Source organism: Rutidosis leptorrhynchoides, chromosome 9 (assembly GCF_046630445.1).
Source record: "Rutidosis leptorrhynchoides isolate AG116_Rl617_1_P2 chromosome 9, CSIRO_AGI_Rlap_v1, whole genome shotgun sequence".
Classification (NCBI taxonomy): Eukaryota; Viridiplantae; Streptophyta; class Magnoliopsida; order Asterales; family Asteraceae; genus Rutidosis; species Rutidosis leptorrhynchoides.
This window is the reverse complement of record NC_092341.1, coordinates 194207084-194232416: the sequence shown is the minus strand read 5'-3', so window position 1 is coordinate 194232416 and position 25333 is coordinate 194207084.

Sequence of the window (25333 nt, the reverse complement as noted above, 5' to 3'; positions counted from 1 at the left end):
TTATTATTATTATTGGTATTATTATTATTATTATCATTATTAATATATATATCATTATTTAAAAATGGTTATTGTTATTGTTATTATTATTATTACTATATTATCCTTAAGATAATTATTAGTATTATCGTTAATAATGTTATAGTAACTATCATTATTAATATTAGTGTAATTAAAACAAATATTTGTAACACCTAATTATTTTGATTACTATTATTATCATTATTATGAACACGATATAAAAGACGATTAAAAGCTATTAAACGAAACGATTAGGAAATAATGGGTAAGAGTATCATGATGAAATTAAAATATTATAAGATATTGATTTAGATAAAATTATCGTTCTTATTATTTTTATCATTACTATTATTATTAAAAGTATCGTTAGTATTAAAACTATCATTTTAACAAAAATTATCATTTTAATATAAATGTCATTGTTACTATAAAATATCATTATTATTATTATTATTTTAAATAGAATTATTATTTTAAAGATAATATTAAAAATTATCGTAAATATTAAAGTTATCATAATTAGAATTATCGTTTTATCTAATGTCATCTTAGTAATTATAAATATTGATATTTTTATAATAATAATTATTATTACAAAATAATACAACTTTTACTTACTATCATTATAGATATTATTTTATCAAATAAATATGTGATACAAACATATTTTACTACGTGTAATAACTTACTTTAATAATACCTATCATATTATCTTTATGATATTAAATGAACCCTATAAATTTTATTACTTAATATATATAAAAGTATATTTTATTATATAAATTTAATATAAAATTATATTTATTAATAAATAAATTATATTATTTACTCCAATAAATCTTTTAAAAATATTTAAAAATATTTAAACTATATATTAATCATGTATAGATTTTTGGAAATTATTTTGAGTCAAATTTACTTTTGTTGACTTTTGCATATTAGTCTCGAGCATTAGGATTGTGGTACACTATGACTTGACCTAATTTGTTAGACAAATATTGACCAACACATAAATATATATAATTAATTTAGGTTCGTGAATCCGAGGCCAACCTTGCACTTGTTCAATGACGTTATATGTATTTTTACTACGAAATACAGTATGGTGAGTTTCATTTGCCTTTTTACCCTTTATATTTTTGGGACTGAGAATACATGCGCTTTTATAAATGTTTGACGAAATAGATACAAGTAATTGAAACTACATTCTATGGTTGAATTATCGAAATCGAATATGCCCCTTTTTATTAAAGTCTGGTAATCTAAGAATTAGAGAACAGACACCCTAATTGACGCGAATCCTAAAGATAGATCTATTGGGCCTAACAAACCCCATCCAAAGTACCGGATGCTTTAGTACTTCGAAATTTATATCATGTCCGAAGGAGGATCTCGGAATGATAGGGGATATTCTTATATGTATCTAGTTAATGTCGGTTACCAGGTGTTCACCATATGAATGATTATTTTTGTCTCTATGCATGGGACGTATATTTATGAGAACTGGAAATGAAATTCTTGTGGTCTATTAAAATGATGGAAATAAATGATTATGATAAACTAATGAACTCACCAACCTTTTGGTTGACACTTTAAAGCATGTTTATTCTCAGGTGTTAAAGAAATCTTCCGCTGTGCATTTGCTCATTTTAAAGATATTACTTGGAGTCTTTCATAGCATATTTCGAAGAACGTTGCATTCGAGTCATTGAGTTCATCAAAGATTATTATTAAATCAATTTATAGTTGGATAGTGGATATTATGAAATGGTATGCATGCCTGTCAATTTTCGATGTAAAGAAAGATTGTCTTTTAAAAACGAATGCAATGTTTGTAAAATGTATCATATAGAGGTCAAATACCTCGCAATGTAATCAACTATTGTGAATCGTTTATAATGTATATGAACGGGTCCTTTTAGTTGGTATCAGAGCGGTGGTCTTAGCGAACCAGGTCTGCATTAGTGTGTCTAACTGATAAGTCGATAGGATGCATTAGTGAGTCTGGACTTCGACCGTGTCTGCATGTCAAAAGTTTTGCTTATCATTTTGTGTCGAAAATTAATTACTTATCATCCTCAGGAAATTACCTGCTTATCATTTTTAGTCTAAGACACGTCTTGCTGCATTGATTGCATGAATGGTGTATAGACAAAAATTCATATCTTAGCATATCTGCTAAATCATATCTTATCGTATCTGTTACTTTAAACTTTGCCTGACATATCCCACAAAGTCCTCCGTAATCTACGAAATCTTTTGATCTATATATATATATATATATATATATATATATATATATATATATATATATATATATATATATATATATATATATATATATATATATATATATATATATATATATATATATATATATATATATATATATATATATTCTATGTAATTAGAATACCATCCGTTAGCCAAAATCATTTAAAAAAAAAAAAAATTCTTTATCCAATCGTACGAAATGGAATTCGTCATCAGTTCAAGTCACTCAGATTCCGAAATGGAATCCCATTCAAGCTCCAAAAGCAGTGTGACCGGAATAGATCAACCAATCAGTCATCACCTATTCTGGATGAATTGGGGATGGGTTCGTAGCCTCCTCAATCATTGGAGACAAGAAAAAGGTGATCCCTTCCATTCACCACATTGCCCTCTTGACGAAGAACCTGAAGCACTTACCGGCGAACCTGTCCGAAACACCATGTTCTCGCTTATTTCCAGAGTATCTCGTCACGATTATATATTACATCAAATTTTAGATTTTATTTATCCGCTCGTCCGAACCGACAATCACCCCGGTGTAATAGAAGAAGTCAACGAGCTTCGCGCTCGGGTAGTGGCTTTGGAGAATATGGTGCAGAGATTACAAACACCAGCAGCAGCATCAGCAGCATAACCAGTACCACCATCATCAACGCCAACAGTACCATTACCACCTCCAACCACAACCGCGTCGTAAACCTCAACTTCACAATCTGTCCCACGAGCATCAACGTCATACGCACTATAGATACCAAGGAGTACCAACAACAATAACTGACGAAGTATTAATTCATAACTTCATTGGAGAAACATTCTGCGGCGATTATGTAATCTCTAAAGTCTTAGAGATTATCTAATCTAGCCCTAACCATAAATCAGTTAAGCGAACCAAAAATGATAGAAGGAAGAGTAGAAACCCTGACAAAAATGATGTGTGATTAACAAGCTAAACTTGCTTTACCAACAGCATCAGCAGTACCGTCAGAGTTACCAGCATTGTCAGTACAGTCAACATCCGAATCAACAACACCGATAACATCATAAACTCCGTCAGTTCAAGAATCACTGTGGACATCATTACGAATCAATAACGTGTATATTATATCAACGAGTTATGAAGAATTAACTCATTCCCTCTCAAGAAATTATATGTATATTATATATATATATATATATATCTTGAAATAAATCTTTCCGTACTAAACTATTGTGTGTAAATCTTAACTACTCGGTTAATTCATATTACAAATATGCAATAATGTACGTCCTTCAGCCGCAACTTAACCAGCGTTAACTACAATCTCTGTCGCAATTCAACAAATTCCAATTCATAATAAATCAAGTATATATTTGATTTTACACTTTCATCATCGATGTACCCGAAACTTTTCAGATAACATCATTCGTACTTTGCAAAATTCACAAGAATTCCACGAACCGAACATCATACATCAACAAATAACGAAGTATTGATTCATAATTTCAATGTCATTAAAGAAATACTGCGTAAAAGTTATGTACTTTTTAAAGCCTTTAGGGATTATTAAATTCTAGTTTCAACCGTAAATCAAATGAGTTTAATTTAACATTAACTCATTAAATCTATGTTACATCTGAAGAAAATATACATATATATATTTTCATAAAGACTGTAATAAAATTCTTTTGTACAAAATATTAATTGTGAATTTTTTTTTAACGGATAGGTAATACTCGAGAGATATATAAATTCACAAATAATATATTACATTCTTCGAATCTGATTCAGCAAATTATCCATTATACTCTCTACTTTCACAACAATATACATTCTTTTATAGAAATCAAAACAACCATACTCATTCAAAATTTAATTACATATTCTGATTTTGAAATCTCAAAATTCAACTCGAGATATGACCAAAATCATCACTCTTAGATCCTTACATCTTTCACAACTATATTTTGACTTCAAAACTGTGTTAGAACATCAAATGTATGTTAACGATTACAATCTGTGTTCAAACCCTTCGAAAATTTCTGAAGACACTTCGAATGATGAGCAATCGAGATGATGATCCAACCACATGTTACCCATAGTTATTTACCCGAAAAACTCTTGAAACCAAAGTAAAAGTTTAAACAACGTATCCGCGTCAGATTCTTTGGCATTTATTAGCAAAAATAACTTTGCGACTCCTATTCAAAGTAGCCAGTTTTGTCACAGCTCCAGCAAGTCAACTTCGAATTTTCAGTCAGACTAACCTTATTATAACCTTGAGATATACACCATCGTTACCAGGGAACCTTTTACATTCCACCACATTATTAGCAGATGTACCAACAACTTCATTACCCTTTGACTTTAGCCTCTCCAAAAAGTCATTATAATTATTTATTGAAACCCCATCATTTACTCATTCGCATCTTGTAATGAGAATTGCCATACGAATCATTGGGAATTAGCAATCAGTATTTTGAAATCTCGCAGCATGTCTATGCCAACAGTTATATGTGTATATATAACGTCTATCTTCTGGACTTAATTTGAATGTGAAGTTTCTGAAAAACACTCCGAACTAAGAATTGGTTCTCCTAAAATGGAAAAAAATACTAATGAAGCAACAAAAACTAAAAATGACTTTAAACGGTAAAAGCTGAATGATAATGATGAAGTGTGCTGGCAAAGCGCAGAAAAAGAGAAGTTTTGGAACTGGAAAACGGATTGAGCAAAGTAGGAATGAGGCTTTGGACAAATTACAAAGACTGAACCTGACTTCAAAGGATCCAAATGATTCAGTACCTACTGAAGTCATTAACGAATACCTTGCTCCTGACTCTAAACCCCTGCGAACAATATTCTTCATCATCCTCTGATATTAGAAATTCTAAAATATCATCGTATCTTTCATTATAAATATCCTCCATATTTCTGAAGATATTTTCTTAATTTTTCTTATTTGAAATCATTTACCTCTTCGCACTATCTGTATTACATCATAAAAGAAAGTATTTTAGTTTCTAAATTCTGAAACATTCAAGTTTAAAATAGGAATATTTTGAAGTAGTGTTGGGAACTGAAGCATGAATTAGTATAATATAATGACACTTGATCAATGTGATTATATTACAGTAAGTCATGCTGAGTTTCTAAATGGAACGTGATGATTCACAGATCATAATATCATCATGTGCCATGTTATACGACTCTTGTATTCTATTTAACCTCTAAAATATCAAGAAAATATTTCTTGATGATTCGGCCTTTTCCAAGGTATTCTAGTAATTTGACAAGTCAAGATCGTGCCATCACAATTTCCTTCCTAGAACATTAACAATGTTCATTCTGAAATTCATATCTGTGAATTCTGGACCATTACAAGCGGTGCTTAATCGCAAGAAGAAGAAACAAAAGGACAAAACTCCGAAATAAAAATTGGGGTATAAATTGCAGCAAATAAAAGAGAGCATTAACTGTTAATGATAATGATTATAGAAGACAGAAGCAGAGACTTTGAAATATAAGGGAACATATAAAGCCCAACGATAAACCAGAAATTATAAACCATATATATCGATGCATATAGCAATATAAAGACACGGGAGAACTAGAAACAGGTGTATAGTAGAAGTAAATAGATTCTTCCGGCGGTAGATGAAAAAGAAGAATGACCGATATGAAAGTTAGAAGTATATCGAGAATCAGAACTGGATGGAACATATTGATGAATACTTTAAAATATGGGTTGAGGGGGAAAGAATTGAAGGTGATGAAACATGACTAGGAACTTAGAAATCAACAGATTTAACTCACACAATGGCGGAATAAGTGAATCAAACCCTCTAGTGAATAGGTTAATTTTTTTTGATTAATTTAGTCAAACCACAACTAAATCAAGTGTGATTAGATCAACACCTAGAGCTATTAATCACCACCTGGGTGATTTGGACTGAGAGAAAATTGGAGGAGCTCACTAGATCTGAGTGTGTGTAACAAATAAGAGGCTTAACCTAAAATGAAGAACATAAGACTTTATATACCCCTGATGTTGACTCACCCATACGATTCATTCATCACACGTACGAGTTGGCTTCATCAGTCGTACGGGTGATCACTCACTCGTGTCTTCTCATTTAAGTTGTAATTGTGACTTAGCTCAGCATCAACCGTGCGTATGAGCCTGTCAGCCGTACTAGTGAGGCTTCACTCGTACGTCTAACTAAGTCTAACATAGTCAAACATCTAAATCTCGTTCCTGCAGTTCCTGTAACCACATACAAACACGTATAGGATAATAACGAGCAATCATGGTGGCCTGTAAACTGTTGTACCTGCAATGGACGTGGGTAGATGTCTAGGGACTTGCATAAAATGCATCAACAGAAGGTGTGAGTTGTAAAGAAACGAAGGAGGTGAATTTATAAGAAAATCTCCGACAGAACAATTAAAATGGACGATCGCATTTAAAGCGGATCCTAATTCCCTTGATTACCGGAGAGTCAAATCTTATTAAGAAGATTTTCTTCAAATCCCTTGAAATCTGAGAATCAATCATATCTACATCAAATGATAAGATGAATCTGCACTTACTCATTTCACTCTTCTATGTTAGCTTCATTCGTACTCTTCATATAAATGGATTGTTTATCCAAATTATTCGCTGATGATAAAACTCTAATTTTTAGCCCGTATGCATCATGAAAACATACTTATTATCATTCACGACCTTTCCACTCAAATTTCGGGACGAAATTTCTTTAACGGGTAGGTACTGTGACAACCCGGAAATTTCCAACCAAATTTAAACTTTAATCTTTATATGTTTCCGACACGATAAGCAATATTTGTTAAGTTAAATTTCAAGAATTTTAAACTATGTTCATACATTCATTCAACCTCGACCAATTTCCAACGATTCACGAACCATTAAACGAATATGATTATATATGTATATGTGTATATATATTATAACTTGAAACGTAAACAAAATATTAGATTAAATACTTTATATGATTGTATCTGTTTCAAAATGTTTATCAATGGAATTAGAAGATAAGATCAAATGATTGAATTATCAGATATATTGAATTATGATTACAAGTCTCTGTTGAAAGGCCCACGTTGATTTGAGAAATCTTTCCATTTTAACAATATTCGGAAAATGGTAAAGTGATTTATAAATAAAAACAAATTGTCAATCATTGAGAAATAGACAAAGGATAGTGGAAGATTGAATCTCATAAAGACTCGATTGATCTATTTAGTTTCAAACGTACAAAAACGTTTTCAGTTTAAAAAGAACTTTATTATTAAAACGTATATAACTTTTATAAATATCTAGAACCACTTTTGACAACTCATTACTTAACTAGTATGATAAAGATAACGATATTTATATTTTATTTTATATATATAACGATTTAAATTAATATTATATATATTTATACGCATATTATACGTACATAGTTTTATACTTTTACTATACTTAAACTTTACCTTTACTTTATTTTTACTTTACTTTAACTTTAATAATTCACTTTAATAATTCATACTTTAATAATTTACTTTAATAATTCATACTTTAATAATTCACTTTAATAATTCATACTTTAATAATTCACTTTAATAATTCATACTTTAATAATTCACTTTAATAATTCAAAAATCTATTATAAATTGAATTCAATAGGTTTCATTATTTCATAGAAACTTGAAAATATTTTTCTCTAAACTCTCTCAATCGATTTACATATATATATTTACTCCGTATTATTTCAAGATATTATTAATATACATAAAATATTACGACGGAGTGCTGTTCGAGTGATTTCGAAATTATTTTTCGAGTGGGATAGGATTAAGGAAATTACGGGTTATAGCTATGGAGGTGATTGAGTATGGTTCATGGGTATGCTCGTGAGGTCAATATAGTGTTTATCATTTCCGTTGCGTCTACGTACCTTTCCTGCAATATTGAATCTCAATATTGATACGTGAGTACTCATAATTTAACTTTTACATACTAATAGTGTATCCCTGACTAGTGCTCGAGTATTTAGGATTATGCATGCTTGTACTTTTGATATTGCCCTTAGACAGGTTAGGTTGAATGTTGAATTAGTTACACTTGCGGTTGAGATAAGGTATAAGATATGCATGTCCTTGGAAAGCTAGCGAAAAATTAAGAACTTTTCCTTTAGATATCGAATGGTTTCGATGAACGGATTAGAAGTTATAATCAATTGAATTTTCGATATTTTTATTAAAAATGATTATTATTATCGTCGTTCTAGTTTTATCTTATTATTATCATTATTATTATCTTTATCAATAAAAGGGATTTATCATTAAAAATTATTATTTTTTTATTATTACTATAGTTATTATCGTTAAAGTTATAATTAGTATTATTATTATTATCCAATTATTATTATTATTATTATTATTATTGGTATTATTATTATTATTATTATCATTATTAATATATATATCATTATTTAAAAATGGTTATTGTTATTGTTATTATTATTATTACTATATTATCCTTAAGATAATTATTAGTATTATCGTTAATAATGTTATAGTAACTATCATTATTAATATTAGTGTAATTAAAACAAATATTTGTAACACCTAATTATTTTGATTACTATTATTATCATTATTATGAACACGATATAAAAGACGATTAAAAGCTATTAAACGAAACGATTAGGAAATAATGGGTAAGAGTATCATGATGAAATTAAAATATTATAAGATATTGATTTAGATAAAATTATCGTTCTTATTATTTTTATCATTACTATTATTATTAAAAGTATCGTTAGTATTAAAACTATCATTTTAACAAAAATTATCATTTTAATAGAAATGTCATTGTTACTATAAAATATTATTATTATTATTATTATTATTATTATTATTATTTTAAATAGAATTATTATTTTAAAGATAATATTAAAAATTATCGTAAATATTAAAGTTATCATAATTAGATTTATCGTTTTATCTAATGTCATCTTAGTAATTATAAATATTGATATTTTTATAATAATAATTATTATTACAAAATAATACAACTTTTACTTACTATCATTATAGATATTATTTTATCAAATAAATATGTGATACAAACATATTTTACTACGTGTAATAACTTACTTTAATAATACCTATCATATTATCTTTATGATATTAAATGAACCCTATAAATTTTATTACTTAATATATATAAAAGTATATTTTATTATATAAATTTAATATAAAATTTTATTTATTAATAAATAAATTATATTATTTACTCCAATAAATCTTTTAAAAATATTTAAAAATATAAAACAACGATATTTAAACTATATATTAATCATGTATAGATTTTTGGAAATTATTTTGAGTCAAATTTACTTTTGTTGACTTTTGCATATTAGTCTCGAGCATTAGGATTGTGGTACACTATGACTTGACCTAATTTGTTAGACAAATATTGACCAACACATAAATATATATAATTAATTTAGGTTCGTGAATCCGAGGCCAACCTTGCACTTGTTCAATGATGTTATATGTATTTTTACTACGAAATACAGTATGGTGAGTTTCATTTGCCTTTTTACCCTTTATATTTTTTGGACTGAGAATACATGCGCTTTTATAAATGTTTGACGAAATAGACACAAGTAATTGAAACTACATTCTATGGTTGAATTATCGAAATCGAATATGCCCCTTTTTATTAAAGTCTGGTAATCTAAGAATTAGGGAACAGACACCCTAATTGACGCGAATCCTAAAGATAGATCTATTGGGCCTAACAAACCCCATCCAAAGTACCGGATGCTTTAGTACTTCGAAATTTATATCATGTCCGAAGGAGGATCCCGGAATGATAGGGGATATTCTTATATGTATCTAGTTAATGTCGGTTACCAGGTGTTTACCATATGAATGATTATTTTTGTCTCTATGCATGGGACGTATATTTATGAGAACTGGAAATGAAATTCTTGTGGTCTATTAAAATGATGGAAATAAATGATTATGATAAACTAATGAACTCACCAACCTTTTGGTTGACACTTTAAAGCATGTTTATTCTCAGGTGTTAAAGAAATCTTCCGCTGTGCATTTGCTCATTTTAAAGATATTACTTGGAGTCTTTCATAGCATATTTCGAAGAACGTTGCATTCGAGTCATTGAGTTCATCAAAGATTATTATTAAATCAATTTATAGTTGGATAGTGGATATTATGAAATGGTATGCATGCCTGTCAATTTTCGATGTAAAGAAAGATTGTCTTTTAAAAACGAATGCAATGTTTGTAAAATGTATCATATAGAGGTCAAATACCTCGCAATGTAATCAACTATTGTGAATCGTTTATAATGTATATGAACGGGTCCTTTCAAGTCATAGGTTTAACCTATATATTTATCAAATCGTAGTAATAGACCGGAAGATTTCATTTTTCAATATACATCACATACATAGAGATAAAAATCATTCATATGGTGAACACCTGGTAACCGACATTAACAAGATGAATATAAGAATATCCCCTATCATTCCGGGAAATCCTTCGGACATGATAAAAATGAATTCGAAGTACTAAAGCATCTGGTACTTTGGATGGGGTTCGTTAGGCCCAATAGATCTATCTTTAGGATTCGCGTCAATTAGTAGATCGGTTTACTAATTTTTAGGTTACCAAGCAAAAGGGGCATATTCGGCTTCGATCATTCACCCATATAATGTAGTTTTAATTACTTGTGTCTATTTCGTAAAATATTTATAAAACTGCATGTATTCTCATCTCAAAAATATTAGATTTTAAAAGTGGGACTATAACTCACTTTCACGGATTTTTACTTCGTCGGGAAGTAATACTTGGCCACTGGTCAATTCACGAACCTATAACAAATATGTACATATATATCAAAGTATGTTCAAAATATATTTACAATATTTTTAATACGTTTTACTGTTTTAAGTTTATTAAGTCAGCTGTCCTCGTTAGTAACCTACAACTAGTTGTCCACAATTAGATGTACAGAAATAAATCGATACATATTATCTTGAATCAATCCACGACCCAGTGTATACACGTCTCAGGCTAGATCACAACTCAAAGTATATATATTTTTGGAATCAACCTCAACCCTGTATAGCTAACTCAATCATTACTGCATATAGAGTGTCTATGGTTGTTCCAAATAATATATATACATGGGTCGATATGATATGTCAAAACATTTGCATACGTGTATATGGTATCCCAAGATTACATAATATATTAGAATACAAGTATGATACAATATAAGTTAGCTAGGATATGATTAATGTAGATTTGTTACCAATTTTCACGTAGCTACATCAAGCAAAATTATCCAATATTGTTTTACCCATAACTTCTTCGTTTTAAATCCGTTTTGAGTGATTCAAGTTGCTATGGTTTCATATTGAACTTAATTTTATGAATCTAAATAGGTAAAGTATAAGTTTATAGTCAGAAATAAAGATTACAAGTCATTTTTGTAAAGGCAGTCATTTCAGTCGAAAGAACGACGTCTTGATGACCATTTTGAAAAACATACTTTCACTTTGAGTTTAACCATGATTTTTGGATATAGTTTCAAGTTCATAAGAAAAATCATTTTTCCAGAAGAACAACTTTTAAATCAAAGTTTATCATAGTTTTTAATTAACTAACACAAAACAGCCCGCAGTGTTACTACGACGGCGTATATCCGGTTTTACGTTGTTTTTCGTGTTTTCAGGTTTTAAATCATTAAGTTAGCATATCATATAGATATAGAACATATGTTTAGTTGATTTTAAAAGTCAAGTTAGAAGTATTAACTTTTGTTGTGAACAAGTTTCGAATAAGGTAGTTTTATATATATGAATCGAATGATGTTATGAACATCATTACTACCTCAGGTTTTGTGGATAAACCTACTGGAAATGTGAAAAATAGATCTAGCTTCAAAGGATCCTTGGATGGCTTGAAAGTTCTTGAAGTAGAATCATGACACGAAAACAAGTTCAAGTAAGATTTCCACTCGAAATAAGATTGTTAAAGTTATAGAAATTAAATCAAAGTTTGAATATGAGTATTACCTTGTATTAGAAAGATATCTTACTATAAATAAAAAGATTTCTTGAGGTTGGATGATCACTCGAAGTGGATTTGCAAGATTAGAAGTAAGCTAACAAACTTGGAAGTGTTGTTGGTGTGTTCTTGAGTAGTTGTTTTATAACTTGGTTTATGTATGGATTTATGAACTAGATTGAGCTAGATTTTGATGAAGATGATGAAGAACACTTAGAAAAATGGAAGAACACTTGAGAGAGAGTAGTTTGATTCAAGAAAATTGCAAAGTGAATGTGTTTGTGGTACTCCTCATTCACGTGAATGTGTAGTCTCCATATAGGCTCCATTAGTTTGTAATTTTGTGAGATATTTCATGCTAGATGTTAAATTATGGTTCCCACATGGTTAGGTGACTCACATGGGCTGCTAAGAGCTGATCATTGGAGTGTATATACCAATAGTAAATACATTTAGAAGCTGTGTATTGTACGAGTACAAATACGAGTGCATACGAGTAGAATTGTTGATGAAAATGAATGAGGATGTGATCGTAAGCATTTTTGTTAAGTAGAAGTACTTTGATAAGTGTCTTGAAGTCTTTAAAAAGTGTATGAATACATATTAAAACACTACATGTATATACATTTTAACTGAGTCGTTAAGTCATCGTTAGTCGTTACATGTAAGTGTTATTTTGAAACCTTTAGGTTAACGATCTTGTTAAATGTTGTTAACTCGTTGTTTATTATGTCTAATGAGATGTTAAATTATTACATTATCATGATATTATGATGTATTAATATATCTTAATATGATATATATATATATATATATATATATATATATATATATATATATATATATATATATATATATACATTTAAATGTCGTTACAACGATAATCGTTACATATATGTCTCGTTTTGAAATCCTTAAGTTAGTAGTCTTGTTTTTACATATGTAGTTCATTGTTAATATACTTAATGATATGTTTACTTATCATTTATCATGTTTATATACAGTGTATCAATATATTAAAATGATTCATATGTATTTAGTAAGACGTTGTTATAACGATAATCGTTATATATATCATTTTCGAGTTTCTTAATTCAATAGTCTCATTTTTATGTATATAACTCATTGTTAAAATACCTAATGAGATACTTACTTATCATAATATCATGTTAACTATATATATATATATGTATATATATATATATATATATATATATATGTATATATATATATATATGTATATATATATATATATGTATATATATATATATATGTATATATATATATATATATATCCATATATATGTCATCATATAGTTTTTACAAGTTTTAACGTTCGTGAATCGCCAGTCAACTTGGGTGGTCAATTGTCTATATGAAACCTATTTCAATTAATCAAGTCTTAACAAGTTTGATTGCTTAACATGTTGGAAACACTTAATCATGTAAATATCAATTTAATTTAATATATATATATATATATATATATAAACATGGAAAATTTCGGGTCACTACATCCTCAACTCCTCCATCTACCTCAGCTTAAAATTTCGGGACGAAATTTTCTTTAACAGGTGGGTAATTTAACGACCCTGGATTTTCTGACTTATATTATTAATACTTATTATTAATACTTGCGTTGTACTAAATGTATTCTTATACATTTTACTTGTTACCGTATTTGATTTTCCATGTCCCGACTTGTCTTTTCGACACGTGCTTTTCTCGAATAATATTTTGAATATTATTTACGTTCATAATTAATTATTATTAATTATTTCTAATTAACTAATGTAAGTAGTTAATTACTTGGGCTTGTTACTAATTTGTTACATACTTATACTTGGGCATATATTAATGGACTTGGACTATCTAGCCCACCCTACATCACTTAATGGACTACTTAATGAGCCCATCTTTATGCTAAAGATGTTTCAAGCATGCAAGCACCAAATTTCCATTTATTTAACTTATTACCTCTTCCTAGCATTCAACACTCTCCCACACATGAAAGAACACCTTTGACTTCCCCTTTTGAACCCCCTTAGGCCGACAGTTTTTGAGCAATGGAGAGGGTTCCATTTTCTTTTTTATTGTTACTTATATGTTAGTTTTTACTTCATTTCACACACACCTCTTACTTACACTTTCTTTTCCCTCAACTTTCTCTCTAAATTGTAAATAAAATATTTTCTTTCTTTCTTTTTCTTCCTTTGAAAACCGAATGGTATCATCATCATCATACTTGATTGTTGTTTGTTGTTAAAGATCAAGCTTTCTAGTTTGTATCTTCATGTAATCTTGCTTCTTTCATCCTTTGTTTGATGAGAAGTCAAGAACAAGGATCTAAGCTTGTTAGCTTATGGTTCTACACTTGAAGTATTATAAAGATCTAAAGTTCATAAGCTTTAAGATCTTACTTGTGTTCATGTTTTGTAAACTTAAGGTTTATTTTCTTAAGATCCAAGCTTTGGCTTGAATCTTCTTAAGTATGAAACAAACATGAACTTGTTACTTGTAACTTTAGTTTATTTCTTTATTTTTTTGTTTTAAATTCATGATTGTATAATATTGGTCAAGTATTACTAGTTAAACTTGATCTCATTTTTCTTGAAACTAAAGTTTAAACTTTGTAAGTTCAAGAACATGGAAGTTAAACTTTTTAGTTATAAATTCATACACTTATGTTGGATCTAAGTTTCTATAGCTTATGGTCTTCTAATTTTGTCTAAAACAAAAGCTTATAAGCTTATAAGCTTATATACACTCTACAAAAATAAAAATCTAAGTTTCATAACTTATGGTTTATTTAAAGTGAACATCCAAGTTCTATAACTCAGGGTTTAACTTAAGAACACTAGATCTAGACTTTTTAGTCTAGGATCTTCAAGATCTAACTAAGATCTAAGTTCTACAACTTAAGATCTTGTTTATTTAGTTTACATTCAAGTTTATAGCTTAATATTACTATTAGAACTCATGTATGTGTCGGATCTAAGATCTTGATGTAACTTTGATTCATCAACCTTCTTACAACCCTTAAATGAGTTGTGCTATTTATCTTAGACATACACTAGTGTTATGATGGTCAAAACTTAGTAAAGATGATGTAAACACATCAACGAGTTGTACACTTGAAGCTATAAGCATCAAGGATGAGAACCGTGATGAGCATCAAGCACCAAGAATCCACCAGAGCATTTTGCTTGTTTTCTGAATCTGATCAGGCTACTGGGCTACTGGAAAAGTTTATTTCCAGATTTTTCGGTTCGAGTAGATGACTTTTTGTTTAAAACTTGTCTTAATCCGACTTACGGTTTAAGATTTATAGCCTTCCGAAAGTCACTACGCCCTTTTAATGTTGTGCTGAAATTTCTGACCTACTCGCACTTAAACCATCACCAAGGTCGAATGAAGACGAGTTAGGTTCTAAAAACTGGTCAGTGGTTAAAGGACTCATAAACGGAGCCATGGCCACTGGTCTCACCGCATTTCAGTTTGTATAGAGGTCGTGGAAGCTGAACGAAATCAGCCATTATTTCGATCTCTATTCTTGATTGAAAACTTACTTTACTTTTACTTATGTTGTTGAATGATGATGATACTTAAGTCCTAATTTACATAATTTTAAACCTTTGGGAACGATTTACTGAATTAGTAACTTTTGACTTAGGTTGAGGACCTTTTGGACCAACTACTTGCTTACTTATCTCGTACCGACTTTACTACTTTTCACTTTGAGTTATAGCATCCCTTTTTACTTTAACTATTTTGGGAACTGAGAATACATATGCTTTTTACGTTTTACATACTAGGCATGAGTACTTAAACTTTATATATGTGTGGGTTATACATCGGCATAAACTTTCCCCTTAGCTCGGTAACGTTTAGTCATTAGTTTTTGAACCGGTGAACGCGAATCTTAGATATTTATCCATAGGGTTTGACATCCCCACTCGGGCTAGTAGCGCTAGCATTTAACGGGTGTTTAATACTTCATAAACTTACGCACTGTTGAATATTACGTTAATTTAGTTACCAAGTGCCCACGGTTGAACATATACTTTTCATACTGTTTTGAAATACTGAAATCTCGTGGCCTACCTTACATTACTGTTATACTTAATCTATAGCTCACCAACATTCTTGTTGACGTTTTTAAGCATGTTTTCTCAGGTACTTATAGGTTTGATGCTTCCGCTGTAGTATTCTTGCTGTGTAGACTCCCGCTACTTTTGTTAGAGATGTCTCTGCATGAAACGTTTACCTTGCATTAACAAACTATGTTACTTTTGAAACAATGAATTTGTAATGACCATTGGGTCTCGTACTTATGTTAATTGCTTCTATTCGTATAAGCCTACTATCGTTTGTAAAACTTTTGATGTTGGTTATGAAGTCACCCTTTCTTATGAATGCAAACTTATTTTAAAACAGCATATAGTGTTTGACCTTGTAATGATCCTATTGTACACGTTAATTTTGTACGGGGCATCACAATGTTCTCGTCGCAAAAGAATTTCCTGATGTATTTTCGAAAGAATTACCGGGACTACCTCCACATCGATCCATTGAATTTCAAATAGACCTTGTACCGGGAGCTGCACCAATAGCTCGAGCACCATACAGGCTAGCACCCAGCGAAATGAAGGAATTACAAAGTCAATTACCAGAACTTTTAGAGCGTGGTTTCATTCGACCAAGCACATCACCATGGGGAGCTCCTGATTTGTTTGTCAAAAAGAAGGATGGTACATTCAGGTTGTGTATCGACTACCGAGAGTTGAACAAACTTACCATCAAGAACCGTTATCCACTACCGAGAATCGATGACCTATTTGATCAATTACAAGGCTCATCGGTTTATTCGAAGATTGATTTACGTTCTAGGTATTATCAAATCCGGGTGAAGGAAGATGATATTCCGAAGACTGCTTTTAGAACGCGTTACGGGCATTAGAGTTTATGGTTATGCCGTTTGGTTTGACTAACGCACCAGCTGTGTTCATGGACCTCATGAATCGAGTGTGTGGACCATATCTTGACAAGTTTGTCATTGTTTTCATCGATGACATATTTATTTACTCAAAGAATGATCAAGAGCACGAAGAACATTTGAGAAAAGTGCTAGAATTGTTGAGGAAAGAAAAACTGTACGCTAAGTTTTCAAAGTTTGCATTTTGGTTGGAAGAAGTTCAATTCCTCAGTCACTAGTGAACAAAGAAGGTATTCAGGTTGATCCGGCAAAGATTGAAAACGTTGAAAACTGGGAAACCCCAAAGACTCCGAAGCATATACGCCAATTTTTAGGATTGGCTAGTTACTACAGAAGATTCATCCAAAATTTTTTAAAAATAGCAAAACCCTTGACTGCATTAACGCATAAAGGGAAGAAATTTGAATGAAAGGATGAACAAGAGAAAGCGTTTCAGTTATTGAAGAAAACGTTAACTACGGAACCTATATTGTCATTGCCTGAAGGGAATGATGATTTTGTGATATATTGTGACACCTCAAAGCAAGGCCTCAGTTGTGTATTAATGCAACGAATGAAGGTAATTGCCTATGCATCCAGACAATTGAAGATTCAAGAGCAAAATTATACGACTCATGATTTGGAATTGGGTGCTGTTGTTTTTTCATTAAAGAACTGGAGGCACTACTTATATGGGGTCAAAATTATCATATATACCGACCACAAAAGTCTCCAGCATATATTTGATCAGAAACAACTGAACATGAGGCAATGTAGGTGGATTGAACTCTTAAATGATTACGATTTTGAGATTCGTTACCACCCGGGAAAGGCAAACACGGTAGCTGACGCCTTGAGCAGAAAGTATAGAGAACCTATACGAGTAAAAGCTATGAATATAATCATTCATACTAACCTTACTACTCAAATAAAAGAGGCACAACAGGAGGTTATAAAAGGGGGAAAGTTAAAGGATGAAATACCCAAAGGATCAGAAAAACATTTTAATATTCGGGAAGACGGAACCCGATATTGGACTGAAAGAATTTGGGTACCAAAGTTTGGAGATATGAGAGAAATGGTACTTAAGGAAGCACATAAAACCAGATACTCAATACATCCTGGAGCCGAAAAGATGTACAAAGATCTCAAGAAACACTTTTGGTGGCCGAGTATGAAAGCCAATATTGCTAAATACGTAGGAGAATGTTTAACTTATTCTAAGGTCAAAGCTGAACATCAGAAACCATCAGGTCTACTTCAACAACCCGAAATCCCGAAATGGAAATGGGAAAACATGTTATGATACTATTTGGGTAATAGTCGATCGTCTCACCAAGTCATCACACTTTCTGCCAATGAGATAAGATGATAAAATGGAGAAATTGGCGCGATTATACTTGAAGGAAGTTATCTCCAGACATTGAATACCAATCTCTATTATCTCTGATAGGGATGGTAGATTTGTTTCAAGGTTTTGGCAGACATTACAGTAAGCATTGGGGACTCGTCTAGACTTGAGTACAGCCTATCATCCACAAACTGATGGGCAGAGTGAAAGGACAATATAGACTCTTAAAGACATGCTACCAGCATGTGTTATTGATTTTAGAAACACTTGGGATCGACATCTACCGTTAGCAGAATTTTCCTACAACAACAGTTACCATTCAAGTATTGAGATGGCGCCGTTTGAAGCACTTTATGGTAGAACGTGCAGATCTCTGATTTGTTGGAGTGAAGTGGGGGATAGTGATGTTAAAGCGAAGGGGTATAAAATACTATTAATTTTTACAAGGAAATACTATTAAATACGATACAATTTTACACAAGTTTTATTTATTTATATAGATGGGATATACCTAAACCTTGCTACAACACTATAGGCAGTGTACCTAATCATAGAGTAGTATAGTTTTTAGTAAGTCCGGTTCGTTCCACAGGGAGACGACTTATTTTACACTATATTTTTAAACAACTATATTTGTACAAAATATATATTTATATATATTATAATAATATAAAAGGGGGTTTACCGTTTAATGACCGGTTTGTCGATTTTATATTTTAAGTCACAATTAAAACCTAATGAAAAATATAAATGACGATAATTTAAGTGTAATGAAATATAAAATAAAATAATTATGCTTATTTAAACTTTGGTAACCATGATGTTTGACGTTTTTACCAAAGAGCCAATGGCTTGGCGGTATCGAGGCCATCCTTACAACCTTGAGGTTGAGGGTTCGAGTCCTGCTTAGGACAATTCGTGGTGTATATATTCGAGTTAGATTTAGATGGGTGTGTGAGTTTGCCTTTCAAAAAAAAAAAAAAAAAAAAAAAAAAAAATGATGTTTGACGTTTTGATTTTAATTTAATATCCTGGGTTAATTGTCCTTTGTCCTGAATGTATTTGAAACCTATTTGGGTTTTGCCCATAATAGTTCATCGGTAATAATTATAAAATGCTCGGAAAATTTAACCTTATACCCGAAGTCAAATATTCTAACTAATTAGGGATTCGAATTGTAACAAGGTCTTAATACTTTGTTTAATGAATACAACAGGTTATCGACTGTGTATAATCTAAGGTTTTAATACTTTGTTAACAATTACACCAATTACCCTTGAATGTAATCCACCTCTGTTTTAATGAGTCCAGTGACTATTAATCCATCCCCGTGTCCGGTCAAATGAACAATAATTTGTATTTATAAATATCCCACCCATCGTATCCGATTAAGCGTATGTGGTTATATATAGATACATCAAATTATAAGTCTATATATTAAATTAACGAGGTATCGTTTAGTTAATATAAAACACATTAATAGCCCATACTCTAATTTCCACAAGTGTCGTTCTTTTGTCCAAACCCCAATTATGGTCCAAAGCCCAATTATCCAATCTTAATATTTAGCCCATCATCACGATTACTTCGGCTCAAATAAGCATAATAATAACTTAGCTACGAGACATTAATTTAAAAAGGGGAACATAACTTACATTGAGTATTTATCGCGTAGTGTTACACGGACAGAACTACGAATTTAAAACCCGTAAAATAACCTTTACATAACTCAAACTAATCTAATATAAAACTAAACTAAACTAATATATATATATATATATATATATATATATATATATATATATATATATATATATATATATATATATATATATATATATATATATATATATATATATATATATATATATATATATATATATATTACAGAGGGAGTATTATTATTATTATTTTTAACTCGTCGAATAAGCTGGCTATTTATAGGACCTGGCCTGAATTTTCAGGCCATGCGATCGCATGAGTTATAGGCATCCAGGCCATGCGATCGCATGGCCACTGGATCCAGCTCACATTTGTTTGGCCACTTGCTTGTCGACATAATTAATAAATATATATAATATATATATAATTTATATAATTATATATATATTATATTATATTCTTGTGCATAGTAGACTTGTAATTTTTGGTCCGTTGAGTCGGGCGTTGATAGTTGGCTCGGGTACCGGTTTCGGATTTTCGAACGTCTTTTCGTACGCGCAGATATCTTGTACTTTGCGTTCTGCAATTTGTAATTTGCTAAAAAATAATTTTCCTTAACTTCCAAAATCCGTGCAAGTCTTTTAACTCACTTTTAGTGGCACTTTTGAGTGCACTATGGCTTTAGTGACACTTTTTCCAGCTTTAGTGGCACTTTTTCTACAATTCTCTGTTTTCGCCTTTTGTCTTCGCACTTATTTATTTAAATGAATATTACTTGAAAATAGAACAATTGCAACTGAAAACTTTACATATTGGGATGATATTGAGACTAAATATATGTTCATTTGGAGTACTATCAAATATCCCCACACTTGAACGTTGCTTGTCCTTAAGCAATACAAAACTTGAAATTAAATCACACGAATTACTTCTTTATTCTTCACACTTTATACATTAGTGATTTTGATATGGCGGTATAAAGAATGATAGTAACGATGTGGTTTACAGTCTCACATGACTATAAAAATTTAGATCCTTAAGGAAATTGGATCTTTATGAAAACGTTTGATCTTTTAAAAATTCAAGCTAGATTTTACCCTAGACAGGTTTTCCGGAATAACCCTTCACCGGTGTTTGCAAAATATTTTTGTGGGTTGCATGGGTTTCAGACTTGGAAATTTTAGCTCAAAACTTATGGTTTTGTGTCACCCCGTTGCTAACCTTGTATTAGGAAAGCAACACGTCCAGCATACTTGCTCCGTATATTACCTTTCGGTAAACTACCATCCGGTTGTAAAGGAAAGCGTTGAACAAGCAACTGTTAAGGCGATGACTAATGACATGCAGATGTTCATGGTCTAAAACGTGTCGGATGCAATTACTATCCTTCTTAGGAGCAATAGTAAAGATCACCCTATAGTTTTTCGGTCTGGCACAATGTCCTATCTTCGACCATGCTATGCAACCACCGTTCTTACGATTGACACCCGATTTGGTTCAGGTGACCTAATGAATTTCAGGTGAATTCCTAGGATTTTACGTTCAATGGTAATGAACGCATTGAAAATAGGTTTTCAGAAAATAAATCGGTTTTAATTTGATCAAAATATTTTCTCGTTCAAGCTCGAGTTTAGATATCATCGAATTCCATGAGTTTGTAATTCTCAATCTTTAAGGTCAATCTCAAGGATTGAGTAATATCAGGCTTAAAAGCTGATTTTTAATCTTTAAGGAGATTATCCTTTCTGGGGGTCTGATTCATTAGTCTTATCAAGCTAATTTGCACGGCAGCCTCCCCATTTTATGAGACAGATCCTCTCATGGTTAGGATAAGTCTAACCACTTGGCGACCCTGTTTAATGCTGAGGTCCGTGGATTTCCTGCTGATTTTAGAGATGACTTTTCTAGATTTTTCGTCAACCTACAGCTGGTCTGGACGACAACTTCCTGACCTAAATCAAGAAGCGCGTATTTTTTTCGAAAGACTTTACTTCCTTTTAATGATGGAATTGATTCATCGTGTAGATCCATCTTTTCTTTTATCTTTATTATAATATTGCGGGTAAAACAGTCAATTTAGTCCAAAACAAAAGCACCTGCAATAACTTTACAGAAACATGTGATAGATAGTTTTTTAATTGAATAACTTGGTACATTCTTCCCACACTTAGTTTCTTTCTTTGCCTTTTTATTCTCCTTTATTCCATTTTAAATGAATTTAAGTGTTTTAGGGTGTTTCTCAATTTATGTCCTTTCCGAGGTAACGATAGTTTCGGTATTAACACCTAGTTTTCATCGTTCATAAATATGTATAAACATGATTTTGAATTCATTTATTTGAAAATTTTTAAAATTTTCACAAAATTTGGCAAATAAACCAAGTGCAAACCCGAGAGAATTTATAACCCTTCCCCACACTTGAGATCATGCAATGCCCTCATTTGCATGAAATCAGACTATAATTATAAATTTACGAGGGTGATAAGTGTAGAAAAGTGATTAAAAATACCCAGTTTGTAATTACAAAGCTCGTCGAATGATAGATGGCACGCCTCATTGTTCATTCCTTCTTGTTTTATCACACATGTTTTTCTTCAAAAACGGTTGCTTTTCTGAACTGTTTGCTAATTTTTGAAAATGCGTCTTTTACCCTAATCGTGTATTTTTATTAACGAGTAATGCACTAACCCGAACCCCTAGTTTAACGTTAAGTGGGGTTAGACTTCCCCACACTTAGCTGATGACATGTGAAGTCGGTAGAATAAGTTCCAAGAATTAGAATAGTGAGCCAGTTATTTACATCTCGGGTGGTATATATTATATCAATGGGTTTAAAGTTTAGAACCACCCGATCATCACTACTTAATTCTTTTTTAAGTGTAGCTTTTAGTAAATGGATATGTCTCTTTTCTGGTTCTTGGTCAAATGGATCGATATATACCGACATACATATTTCTTTCGGGTGGACAATTCCTAACATTTCCTTCCGTTTATTCTTGGGATCAAAGTTTTCACCTCTATTACCCAATTGGGTGAAATCCGAGTTGTCAATATCTATTACAGCTCGTAGTTCATCTTCGGTAGATGACTCGTCTATTGAGAATATTGGGTTGGAAGGTTGTGGAATGGTGAATTTTGAGATCGAAGTAGATTCTTCTTCATTAACGGTACTTATCGATCCCACCACTTTGGTCTCGGGGGTAAAATTTTCAACGTTATCGTTTTCCCAAGAGTACGAATTTGTCACCCTTACTTCTTCTTCTTCATCCATTGATCGATCGTTGATTTCGTCAGTACGAATTTGTCACCCTTACTTCTTCTTCTTCATCCATTGATCGATCGTTGATTTCTTCGGTAGAGGCTAATGTGTCGATATGTTGTGAAATTGGTAAAGTTAAATAAAAAGTATCATCGGGATAATTGGTGATTTCGGAGCTCTCAAATTCAACAAAATTTGATGATATGAGATTTTCTTGCACAATACTCCCCAGATCAACAGGTGTGTAATCTGATAGAGTTTCAGCTTGTCGCTTTCAAACTCTCTCATTTGTTCATTTTGAGCATCGAGTTCTTCGAGTTTGATTTTCATATTGTCTAAAAGATTTTCAGACACATAATTTTCCTCGTCTTCTGGTTGTTGAGTTTGGAAATATTCTTGGGAATAATCCCAATTTGAATTGTATTCTTCATAATCGTTCCATTCAGGTTCCGTGGGTGCGTAATTTTCCATAGGAACGTAATAAAAACATTCCCATGTTGAGTGATAATCTCCACAGATTTCACAACCAGTTATTGTTTCGTCATTCGTGATCCAAGATTGACCGAATGAATTTTCATCAACACTCGTTTGAGAGTATTGATTTAATTGATTTCGCATGTCAGAAAGAGTTTCCAACATATTCTCAAAATTTTCCATAATACACTTATTACCAAATTTTAGCTACAATGTGGTGCATTTACTAATTATCCTATTAGTTATAAAACTAAAAATTATATAAGTTATCAAATTAATAGACTTTTCTGATTTTGTCCACGTTTCGAATAGCCAATAGATGCAGCAGGGAGCCAGAACCCTTTAAATCGGAAGCTCACAACTCAGCCACTAACAAATCCAACTATTACTACGAACCAGAAAATTTTGAATGTCTATCAATTTAACCGCTTAAAATAATTTTTCGTTGAAATTTAAAGAAATTTTAGAGAAGAAATAGAAAATTTTGTCCTAAAAACTAGAGCGGCGAGAAATAAGAAAGAAAAAGAGCGCGTCGAAAAATGTTGAAAAATAAAAAGTTGAAAAAAATAGGCGTCAAAAAATAAAATTAAGAAAGTAGCGCGTCGAAATTTAAAAAGGAACTAAAAACTAAGAATTAAAAGTTGCGTCTAAAAATATTAAAGCTTAAAAGGAATTCTATATCTAAAACGGCAATAACTTAAAAAGGTACTAAAAACTTAAAACGACGTCGCAAAATTCTAAAGCACTTAAATCTTAGTATAAAGGAAAAGCACATAAGGGATTTTACGACAAAGCCTAAAAATCTAAAAATAAAAATAACTATGGCAAAATACTAAGTTTAAAACTAAGTACGAGCGAAAAATACAAATATTACGCCAAAACAAATAAAAAGATACAAAATATAAAAATATACTTAAAGTTGTAAAAAGCACAATTTTTATAAAAATATTATTTTTATATTATTTATATAAAAGTATTAATATAAATATGTAAATAATAATAACTAAAACTTAAAATACAAATTATATTAAAACTATATAATAATTAAACCCTAATAATAATATTAATAATTAAATATTTTAACCTAATTTCGTAATTAATGCTGGATCAGAGCTGTCAGGTTAACCCATGCAATCGCATGGTTTTACAACACCCGGCTCATGCGATCGCATAGGCCTGGGTTACAGGTTTTTTTTTATATTATATATTGTTTTTTAAAAATGA